General features: G+C 41.8%; 1 pseudogene; it reads right to left on the bottom strand.

The window, feature by feature from the left end:
• Positions 1-9,433: 9,433 nt before the first annotated feature.
• Positions 9,434-9,552, bottom strand: LOC116362038 (uncharacterized; annotated as a pseudogene).
• Positions 9,553-10,576: the final 1,024 nt, after the last annotated feature.

Raw genomic sequence — 10,576 nt, 5'->3', positions numbered from 1 at the left:
CCACTACCCAAGAGTGGTAAAGCGGCCTTTACTGGTTCTAACAGCAGACCTATAAGATTGCTGCAAACTCTTAGCAAACTGTTGGAAAAAATGGTATTTTACCAAATACAATGCTATATTTCTGTAAACAAATGAACAACATACTTTCAGCATGCTTATAGAGAAGGGCACTCAAGATGTACTGCACTGACACAAATGACTGATGATTGGTTGAGAGAAATTGATAACAAGAAGATTGTGGGAGCTCTATTGTTAGACTTCAGTGCAGCCTTTGATATTATTGACCATAACCTTTTGTTTAAGAATGTTTGTGCTATGGCTTTTCAACCTCTAATGTGGATTCAGAGCTATCTATCTAATAGAACTCAGAGGGTTTTTAATGGAAGCTTCTCTAATGTCAAACATATGAAGTGTGATGTACCGCAGGGCAGCTCTCTAGGCCCTCTACTATTTTCTATTTTTACAAATGGCCTGCCACTGGCATTAAACAAAGCATGTGTGTCCATGTATGCTGATGATTCAACTATATAAGCACCAGCAACCATAGCTAATGAAGTCACTGAAACCCTTAACAAATAGTTGCAGTCTGTTTTGGAATGCATGGCCAGTAATAATCTGGTCCTGAACATCTCTAAAACTAAGAGCATTGTATTTGGTACAAATCATTCCTCAAGTTCTAGACCTCAGCTGAATCTGGTAATGAATTGTGTGGCTGTTGAACAAGTTGAGGAGACTAAATTACTTGGCATTACCTTAGATTGTAAACTGTCATGGTCAAAACATATAGATTCAATGGTTGTAAAGCTGGGGAGAGGTCTAGCCATAATAAAGAGATGCTCTGCTTTTTTGACACTACTCTCCACGAAGCAAGTTCTGCAGGCTCTAGTTTGGTCTAATCTTGATTATAGCCCAGTCGTGTGGTCCAGTGCTGCAAGGAAAGACCTAGTAAAGCTGCAGCTGGCCCAGAACAGAGCGGCTGTCACGCCCTGGCCATAGAGAAGCTTTTATTCTCTATGTTGGTTAGGCCAGGGTGGGACTAGGGTGGGACTTCTATGTTCCTTTTTATGTGTTTTTGTATTTCTTTGTTTTTGGCTGAGTGTGGTTCCCAATCGGAGGCAGCTGTCTATCGTTGTCTCTAATTGGGAATCATACTTAGGCAGCCTTTTTCCACCTGTGTTTTTTGGGTAGTTGTTTTCTGTATAGTTGATTTGCCTTACAGAACTGTTCGTTCTTCTCTTTGTTATTTTGTTCGAATTGTTTTTGATTAAATAAAAATCATGAACACTTACCACGCTGCGCTTTGGTCCATGCCTTCCGACGAGAGACGTGACAATTGTGTCATGTTTTGTGTTGACCGCAGGAGGGGTAGCTGCTGCTTTTGCAACAGCTAATGGGGATCCTAGTAAAATACCAAATACCAAACTCTGTTGTTCTCTCTGAGCTCAGAAATAAAGAATCTTGGTTTGACTTGGACTCCAGCAGATCCTTATATTATAATATCCACTACAACTCACCCACAGCTTGCTGTTTCATGATTGTCTCAATAAAGAGTTCCTCATTCCACTTTCCTGTGGGAATTTACAAGCCTCCCACTAGTTGAATAAATGTTGTTTCCACGTCAAATTAAAAACATCCTTAACATAGATAAACCTTCACTATCTTCATCCCTAAACGAGCAACATTAACTATTGTCTATAGTTATTCTCAATGACATTCCTGGCCTTATGAAATCCTAGCTAAATACAATGTTCCCACCACAATAACATCTGCTAACCATGTGTATGTGACCAATAACATTTGATTTGAACAAAACAAATCCATGTGATGTTTGATCAATGTGGAAAACGGATTGGATGTAAAAATCCATCAACATAAGGTATTTTTATTAATTTTCACACAACTGGTAACCGCTGACTGGTGACATTTTGTGTTTCACCCTACTGGCAACCTAAATCCAATGACAGGTGGACATTTTGTGTTTCACCCAACTGGCAACCTAAATGCGTTTCAAAGAAATGTAACGAGAAACTGAATCTTGAACTGAGGTCTTTGCCAAGTGGGCTGGTTTGAATAAGCAGCAGGTGTTGGATCAATATCCACCTTAGTAGCTAAATTTCCATGAGAGAGATTAAAGTAGATGTCACGTGTCAAAATTTTGATTGATGACCCTATGTGAACCTATGTGAACTCTATGTGAACCCTATGTAGTGATGACGTGTGCATGTCTTCTGGTCAGGCAAGCCTGGTTAGGTGGGGGCTATGGGTTGAGTAAGGGTCCATTTGACAGGCCGTTAATGATTGATGACCCAAGCCTGATTTATGACCCTATGTAATGATTTATGACCCTATGTCATGTAGAAGGGTGCATGCCCAGGGTTGAGTAAGTGACCATGTGTCAGGTCAACCTGTTACTGTTTCTCACGGTTTGGGTTGGTTAATGCCCCTTATAAAGCGCCTGAACAATTCCTGTTTAAGAGTGCACATGATAACCCCCCTGAATATTAAACAAAAATGACACCTATGCCAATTTTAGGGATGTTATGCTCGGCTTGTCATGAACCCAGTGACCAAAGCCTTGAAGAAGTTCTGTGTGAAGCTCCAGAATGTTTTAAAGGATTTTTGGGTACGAGTGAGGGCCACATGTCTTACATATTCCACCCGGAGGATTCTACGGTAAAGATATTCACAGACCGTGGACCCAAACCCCTTTATCCTGCAAAACCTGGGAGTTTTCCCCCGGCTCTGGGGATGAGAGAATGGCTAAACATCAGGCTGGCTCTTTGTAAAATTGAACAGGTCCTGAGTGTTACAAATGTGCCAGGATATGCGTTGGAAGAACAGGTCTGCGGCCGCAGTGATCTCAAGGCTCTAAGAATTGCTTCAATGGACTATAGCCCTGACAACAAAGTGACAATTTTAGCCTGTGACCTTTATGATAAGTCTAATGCTACAAAGTCTGTCAATTCTCCTGTAGCTTCCAGAGCACGCAAACATGTAAACTTTTTTATTCCTGTGTTTAGTTTTAAATGGGTGGATTATCCAATTTTCATAACACTTATGAATAAGCTGGACATTCTCTTCCAAAATGGGGAACAGTTAAAGCGCTGGGCGAGGCTTTCCTTGAGACAGAGTCAAGACCAAAAGGCCCGACGGAGGATCTACCCCTGGAGTGAAAACTTACCAAGTGTTGATGGACCTAGCAAGAGAGCCTTGCCTTTTGAGGGCGAACTCGACACGGACAATGGCGGTTGGTTGCATAAGCTCCCAGGATCTGTAAGAAAGGCATCGTAAAATACCTTAAGAATGTAAGGATATAAAATGTATGTACTAAATATTTTGAATGAAATAAATGGTTTTAAAATCAGAATCTCACCACGTTATGAACTCTCGCGTTTGTTCACTCTTAGCGCAGTCTGTCCCTGAGAAAAAACTTGCGGAAAAAGCCATGTGCGCGCGTATGTGCGTGAGGGAGTTTTCTGTAGGGGCTGTGTGTGTGTGTGTGTGTGTGTTTCAAAAACAGAAAAAGGGGGGGCGGGTTGTTTGTTAAAAAAATACCCTTGCATGCCTGGTGGGTCGTTTGAAACCAAGGTTTACACTAGCCTGCAAAACAGATGCCTACCCCCCAACAATAATATTGTGTCTTACGACTCCTAATCTTAAAGGCCTTTCATAAAACTATTTTTTAGGTGGGCTAAAAAGTCATTCATCCCAGCGATGTCGAGACCAACCCACCCCCATGCATCTAGGTGCTAGCACCCCGGAGATTTTAGAAGATCCAAAAGGATCCTAATGTTTAGACACACCCAATACCATGTGTTTGAAATGTGTCAAATATACCATGGGCGGGGGTATAGCCCGAAAAAAACGACAAACCCCAAATGCTATGTAAAAAATCATTCAGGGGTTTTTCTCTAGGTCGTAGGGTACAAAAGCGCTAGAAACCAGGCGCAATGTTAGCAGCGTTTTAGTTCCGATGCAAACAGCACCTCCAGAAACTCCAAGAATCGTTATCGGACTGAAGCGTTAAAAAAGATAATCGGGGAAAACAGTCTAATGGATCTATCGCAAGGTGAGTTCTTGAAATAAATCTTTATTAGATTTGGTTGTTGTGGGGAATTGTTTGAAAAGCGTGGGATGTTATAGAAATATTAAACAATCATTAGGATCAGTATGCTTACCGTATAACAAGGCAATATTAGCTAAAGTGATTATAGCTTTAATATTGTCGAATGTTTTATAGATTCTGAAGCATTCACGCAGATACTCCGAGGTATAACTGAGCTCGAACCATCCAATGGGGCTCCGGAACAAAGTGCAGACAAACAAACGCCTGCCCTGAATTGTAAACGTAAGTAAGCTCCAAGAATTCCATACATAAAAATATTTATACCTTAAAAACAAAAAGTGTGGGCATCTTATATTAAAAGTTATTTTATATGTTTACAGAGGACCTAAAGCCTAGAAGGTTAAACGAGGCCCTATGGAGCCTGAACGGTTTCTGCGAAGCATATGACTACGAGACAATTCTGCCCTACTCCCAGGATGTATTTACACAAAAGCAGCGAACAGAGACTTTAAACGGCAGGTCAACTCCCCTTGGCCAGGACAACGTTGTCCCCCATATTTCTAAACACCAAAGGATAATTAGTGCTCAGATCCACAGTACCGCTTCACCCGAACAATTCTACTTGGCCGATATTCACGAGACGTCGCTCCAAGGACAAGGTATGAATCAATTATATATTATTATTTATATATATTATTATTTTAATATTTATATTATTTTTTTTTTTATGCCGGAATATGTTAAAACAAGGCCTAATGCAGTTTTTTTTTTTTTTTTTTTTTTTTTCAGGCTCACCATCTACCGAACCTGCAGATGCTGTAATACAGGTTGAACAAAGACATCAGCCCCTGGTTTCAGAGCTTCTTCAGAACAGCCCTCGTCAAAAAAGCCGAGGTATTTAATTAATGTATTGTTAATATATAGGCTTATATCTGAAATGTATTTGGCATTTTTAACATATTTTAGGGTTAATAACCTATTTTTGTATGTATTATTTTTATTTCAGACTCCTCACCGGCTTATAAAGACAACGCACAAACATCGGAGGATGCCCAGACAAGCATCCCCGAGGAGGCTCCAAAGACACCAGTCAAGAAAACAGCGAAACCTGATGATTTGAAAGATTTAAATGACATTTCTGAGGTAGACGATTTGATGTTCTGTGAAGCTGCCAACCTTCTTGAATTGGCCAATTCTGTGGGGGAAACAGCAGATTCTGAAATAGACCAAGAACGTTTTTTCAAAGCGTTTACCCTGGGTTTAAAATCACGAAAGGCTCTACTCCAGAGGCGCATGTGTATTCTACTCGAGCATCAATACAATCAGGATGTGTCATTCTGGCGTAGCGAGCTACCCCGTATGTTAAAAAACATTAGGGCTAAAACAAGCAAATACCGCCGTTAAAAAACACACATGTAAACACACACACACACACATCCTTAATTAGACAGATGGCGCCCCCTATAGACCCAAGTGAGACAATTGAAACCCTCTTAGCCATGATCCCTACAGAGCTCCAAGATATAGTTAACCATATGAATGATTCGGGGGTAATTGACATAATGACAATAGATGAAAATCTATTATCACAGATTCCCTCCGAACTCATAGACATTATTACACGTATGAATGAGTCAGGGCCTTCCGAGGAAAACATGTTAACACAGATTCCCGAAACCATCATATCTCTAATTACCCAGCTTAACGCGAGCCCTAGGTTTAATTCGGCCCCACAGACACCTCTAAGACAGCCTTTAACAACATTGTCCGAAGAGTCTGAAAGTCAATATGATGTTTTTGAACAGTTGGACAAATGTCTAGCAAATCTGGAGGGGGGCGGTCTTGAGATCAGTGTACAGAACGAGAGCGCTAGGTTTAATTCGGCACCCCAGACACCTATAAATCAGCCTTTAACACCAATGTCCGAAGAGTCTGAAACCCAATACGATGTTTTTGAACAGTTGGACAATTGCCTAGCAAATCTGGAGGGGGGAGGTCTTGATCGAAGTGTACATGTTTTGCGTCGAAATAAATTCAGCAATATTGAGGTTCGCCAGTTTTTCAATTTCGCATGGGGGGGTCAGATTCGGGAATATGCTGTGTTTTACGTAATGCTTATGGACACTTTGAATGAACTGTTAGCTAGGATTAGAGATTATAGCGAACCTAGGGATCTCTTACAGTTGGAAATTTGTGGAGACAGTCTACAGAGCAAGGTATCGCTTATTTTACAGAATGGTGAAGCAGAGCTTGAACAATTTGTTAAACTGCTAGAACGCCTTGTTCAGTCAAATTTAAACGTGCTAGCAGATAGGACCCTCGAACTTGTAGTACAATTAGTACGACAACCACAAGGGGGCGGGGGTCAGAGACGAAAGCTCGAGAGTTTAATGCAGTCCGAAATCATAAGCAATAAAAGGGCCTATCTCATAAACGTTCCCAATCCAGGTAATAAGCTATGTTTTGCCATAGGTTTGGCCCACTTACTCAGCCCAGGATGTACTGATCAAGCCGCGTTACAAAAAGCTCGAGAGCTACAAACTGCGGTGGGTCTCGGTATACAGGATGCTGTGGCTTTCTCAGACATAGTCAAATTTGAAAACTTTCTGAACATCAAGATTGTGGTTTTGTACCACAGTAGGGCTAATGACGCTCTCCTCAAGTTCCAAAATATACCCGAACCACATCCTAAGACTATGTACTTTTATGTGCAAAATGAGCATTACTATGCCGTAACTAACATCACAGCCTTTTTAGGCGCTCCATATGTCTGTCCAGCCTGTCATACCGGCTACACACGCATGGGGGGGCACTCGTGCCGTTACAACTGTTCAGTATGTCTGGATAAACATTGCCCTATGCAGCCGCTAAACTTGACCCCCTGTGCGGATTGTCACCGCACATGTCGTTCGGCCTACTGTTACGAAAAACACAAAACTGAAACATGGCATCCCAAGGCATGTAAATCTGTAAGCAGTTGTGACATTAACAAGAAATGTCCAAAATGTCATTGCAATTACAACCTTAAAATAGATAGCCCTAAACCTCATGTTTGTGGAATTATACACTGCCCAATCTGTAAAGGTCCTTTGAAAAGCAGAGACGCGGAAGCGGTTCAAGAAGTAACACATGAGTGTTACATTCAGCCCTTGGCTGAAGATGAACATACAGAGAAATATGTGTTTTATGATTTTGAGACAAATCAGCAATCAGGGGTTCATTTGCCTATTTTTGTGTCAACCATGACTTTCAAGGGTGAAAAATGGTCGGCCGAGGGACCCAATTGTGCCCGGCTCTTTCTAAAACATTTTAGAAAAGCCCAGTACAGAAACTTCACGTTTATAGCTCACAATGCTAGGGCCTATGACGCCTATCTGCTTCTGAACCCTTTGATACAGCAAGGCGTGGCCCCCAGTGTCATAGCTCAAGGGAGTAAAATATTATGCTTTGTTGACCCCGCCTTCAAACAGAGATACATTGACAGCTTAAGCTTCTTACCCATGAGATTGGCTCAAATGCCAGAGGCCTTGGGTTTTGAAAACTCTGTCAAAGGCTATTTCCCTCATTTCTTCACATCTGAGGAGAATCTACATTATATAGGATCTTATCCAGCCCCCGAAATGTACGGGTGTGATCAAATGTCTCCCAAAGAGCGTGAGAGATTCATGACATGGTACGAGACCGTAAGACATGGCACTTTTGATTTCCATAAAGAGATGGAATCATACTGTGACAATGACGTTGTTATACTTCGTGAAGGATGCCTCAGATTCAGAGAAGAGGTAATCAAAGATGCGGGCATTGACCCCTGGAGCTGTACAACTATTGCATCAGCGTGCATGAAAACCTATCGTACACACTATCTAACTCCTGAATCTATAGCTATCCCATCGCCAGACAACTACCGACGCCAATTCAAGGCCTACTCTAGTGGTTCCATTCAATGGTTGGAGTACTTGGCCCAGGATAAAGATATTTTATCCAACATGCTTTGAATCGGGGGGAGAAGGCTTTTGGGCCTTACCATGTAGATGGATACACACAGATTGACGGGGTTGAGACAGTGTATGAGTACAACGGTTGTTTCTTCCACGGTTGTAAATTATGCTTTGTCCCCCAGGCCTTGTGTGTCCTAACCCAAAAGACTTTTGGGGAAATGTATCAAGAGTTTCAAGACAAACTGAATTCTTTAAAGGCTACTTACGGGTTAAAAGTTGTGGTTTTGTGGGAGCACGAATGGACAGCCCTCAAAAAGGCAGATCCTAGTGTTAAGGCCTTCCTTACCCATTATGACCCTCCAGAGCCCCTGGAACCGCGACAGGCCTTGTTTGGAGGCCGGACCAATGCTTTGACATTGCGTTATGTAGCTCAACCCGACGAGACAATAGGCTATGTAGATTTTACATCCCTATATCCTCATGTAATGAGTTCCTCATTCTATCCTATAGGGCATCCTGAAATTATTCACAGCGACTTTGACGAACCCCAAAATTATTTTGGTTTAATCAAAGCGACTGTCTACCCTCCTAGGGGGCTGTTTATACCTGTGTTGCCTTACAAGGGTCCTAAAGGAAAACTTTTCTTTCCCCTTTGTCGCACATGCTGTGAAAACCACAACCAGGAAAACCCCTGTGATCACACAGATCAAGAAAGAGCCCTGACCGGTGTATGGGTCACTGTAGAATTCTCTAAGGCTTTAGAGAAGGGGTATCGTGTGGCCAAAATCTTTGAAGTGTGGAACTTTTCCAGGAAATCAGACACACTTTTTAAAGAGTACATCAAAACCTTCTTGAGATGCAAGCAGATGGCTTCAGGCTATCCTGCATCGGTCACAGATCAAGAAAGTAAAGACCAGTACATTCAAGACTACCATGACAGAGAAGGCATACTTCTTGACCCTGACAGAATAGAGGTCAACAAAACCAAAAGAAATGTGTCGAAATTGTACTTGAACTCCCTTTGGGGGAAATTAGCGCAGAGATGCAATATGCTAACAACTTCGATCATTAAAGACCCCGAAGAATTTTTGGAATTTGTTTTTTCGGACCAATACGAAATTTCACATTTTTCCTTCTTGAGTCAAGACATTGCCTTGGTGCAATGGAGGCGCCACCAAAAGTGGGTTCTACCCCCGGGTAATGTAAATGTGTTTCTTGCAGAAAGTGATTCTGATTAACAGCTGTTGCATTTTCACCATTTGATAAGAGCCTTTGTCTACTCAAAAAGTGGAAGAAATTGCATATACTGTAGAATAATTGTAGCAGCACAGATTGTTTGGATGAAAATACCACTAACCTTGCCTTACTTATTTCAAAGCAAGGGCACATATTTTCAGCTTTGTGAAAAAACGGACAAAAGTTGACAAAAAGCTTACAGCACCTGGTAATTCCCATGCGGTCTCCCATCCAAGTACTAACCAGGCCCGACCCTGCTTAGCTTCCGAGATCAGACGAGATCAGGCGTCTCAGGAGCCGGTGGTCGTAAGCGAGAAACTATCTCTGGTTGCACTATGTTAATTGAAAGTGAGTCTGATTAACAGCTGTTGCATTTTCACCATTTAGATAAGCATCTTTGTGTCACTCAAAAAGTGGAAGAAATTGCATATACTGTAGAATAAATTTGTAGCAGCAGATTGTTGGATGAAATACAAACTAACCTTGCTACTTATTTCAAAGCAAGGCACATTTTCAGCCTTGTGGGAAAAAACGGACAAAGAGTTGACAAATCGTACAGCACCTGTATTCCCAGGCGTTCTCCCCTCCAGTACTAACCATGCCGACCCTGCTTAGCTTCGAGATCAGACGAGATCAGGCGTACTCAGGCCGTGTGGTCGTAAGCGAGAAACTATCTCTTGGTGCACTATTAAGTGAAAGTGAGCTGATTAACAGCTGTTGCATTTTCACCATTAGATAAGCATCTTTGTGTCACTCAAAAAGTGGAAGAAATTGCATATACGGTAGAAATAATTTGTAGCACAGATTGTTGGATGAATACAACTTAACCTTTCTTACTTATTTCAAAGCAAGGACCATATTTCAGCCTTGTGGGAAAAAACGGACAAAGATTGACGAAAACAAAAATCTTACAGCACCTGGTATTCCCAGGCAGTCTCCCATCCAAGTACTAACCAGCCCCCCTGCTTAGCTTCCGAGATCAGACGAGATCAGGCGTACTCGGCCGGTGTGGTCGTAAGCGAGAAACTATCTCTTGGTGCCTATGTTAAGTGAAAGTGAGAGTCTGATAACAGCTGTTGCATTTTCACCATTTAGATGATCTTTGTGTCACTCAAAAAGTGGAAAAAATTGCATATACTGTAGAAATAATTTTAGGACACAGATTGTTGGATGAAATACAAACTAACCTTGCTTACTTATTTCAAAGCAAGGGCACATATTTCAGCCTTGTGGGAAAAAACGGACAAAGAGTTTGACGAAAAGCTTCAGCACCTGTATTCCCAGGCAGTCTCCCATCCAAGTACTACCCGGCCCGACCCAGCATAGCTTCCGAGAT

Source organism: Oncorhynchus kisutch, unplaced genomic scaffold (genome assembly GCF_002021735.2).
Source record: "Oncorhynchus kisutch isolate 150728-3 unplaced genomic scaffold, Okis_V2 scaffold782, whole genome shotgun sequence".
In the NCBI taxonomy this organism is placed as follows: Eukaryota; Metazoa; Chordata; class Actinopteri; order Salmoniformes; family Salmonidae; genus Oncorhynchus; species Oncorhynchus kisutch.
This window is presented reverse-complemented; position numbering and strand designations above follow the sequence as displayed.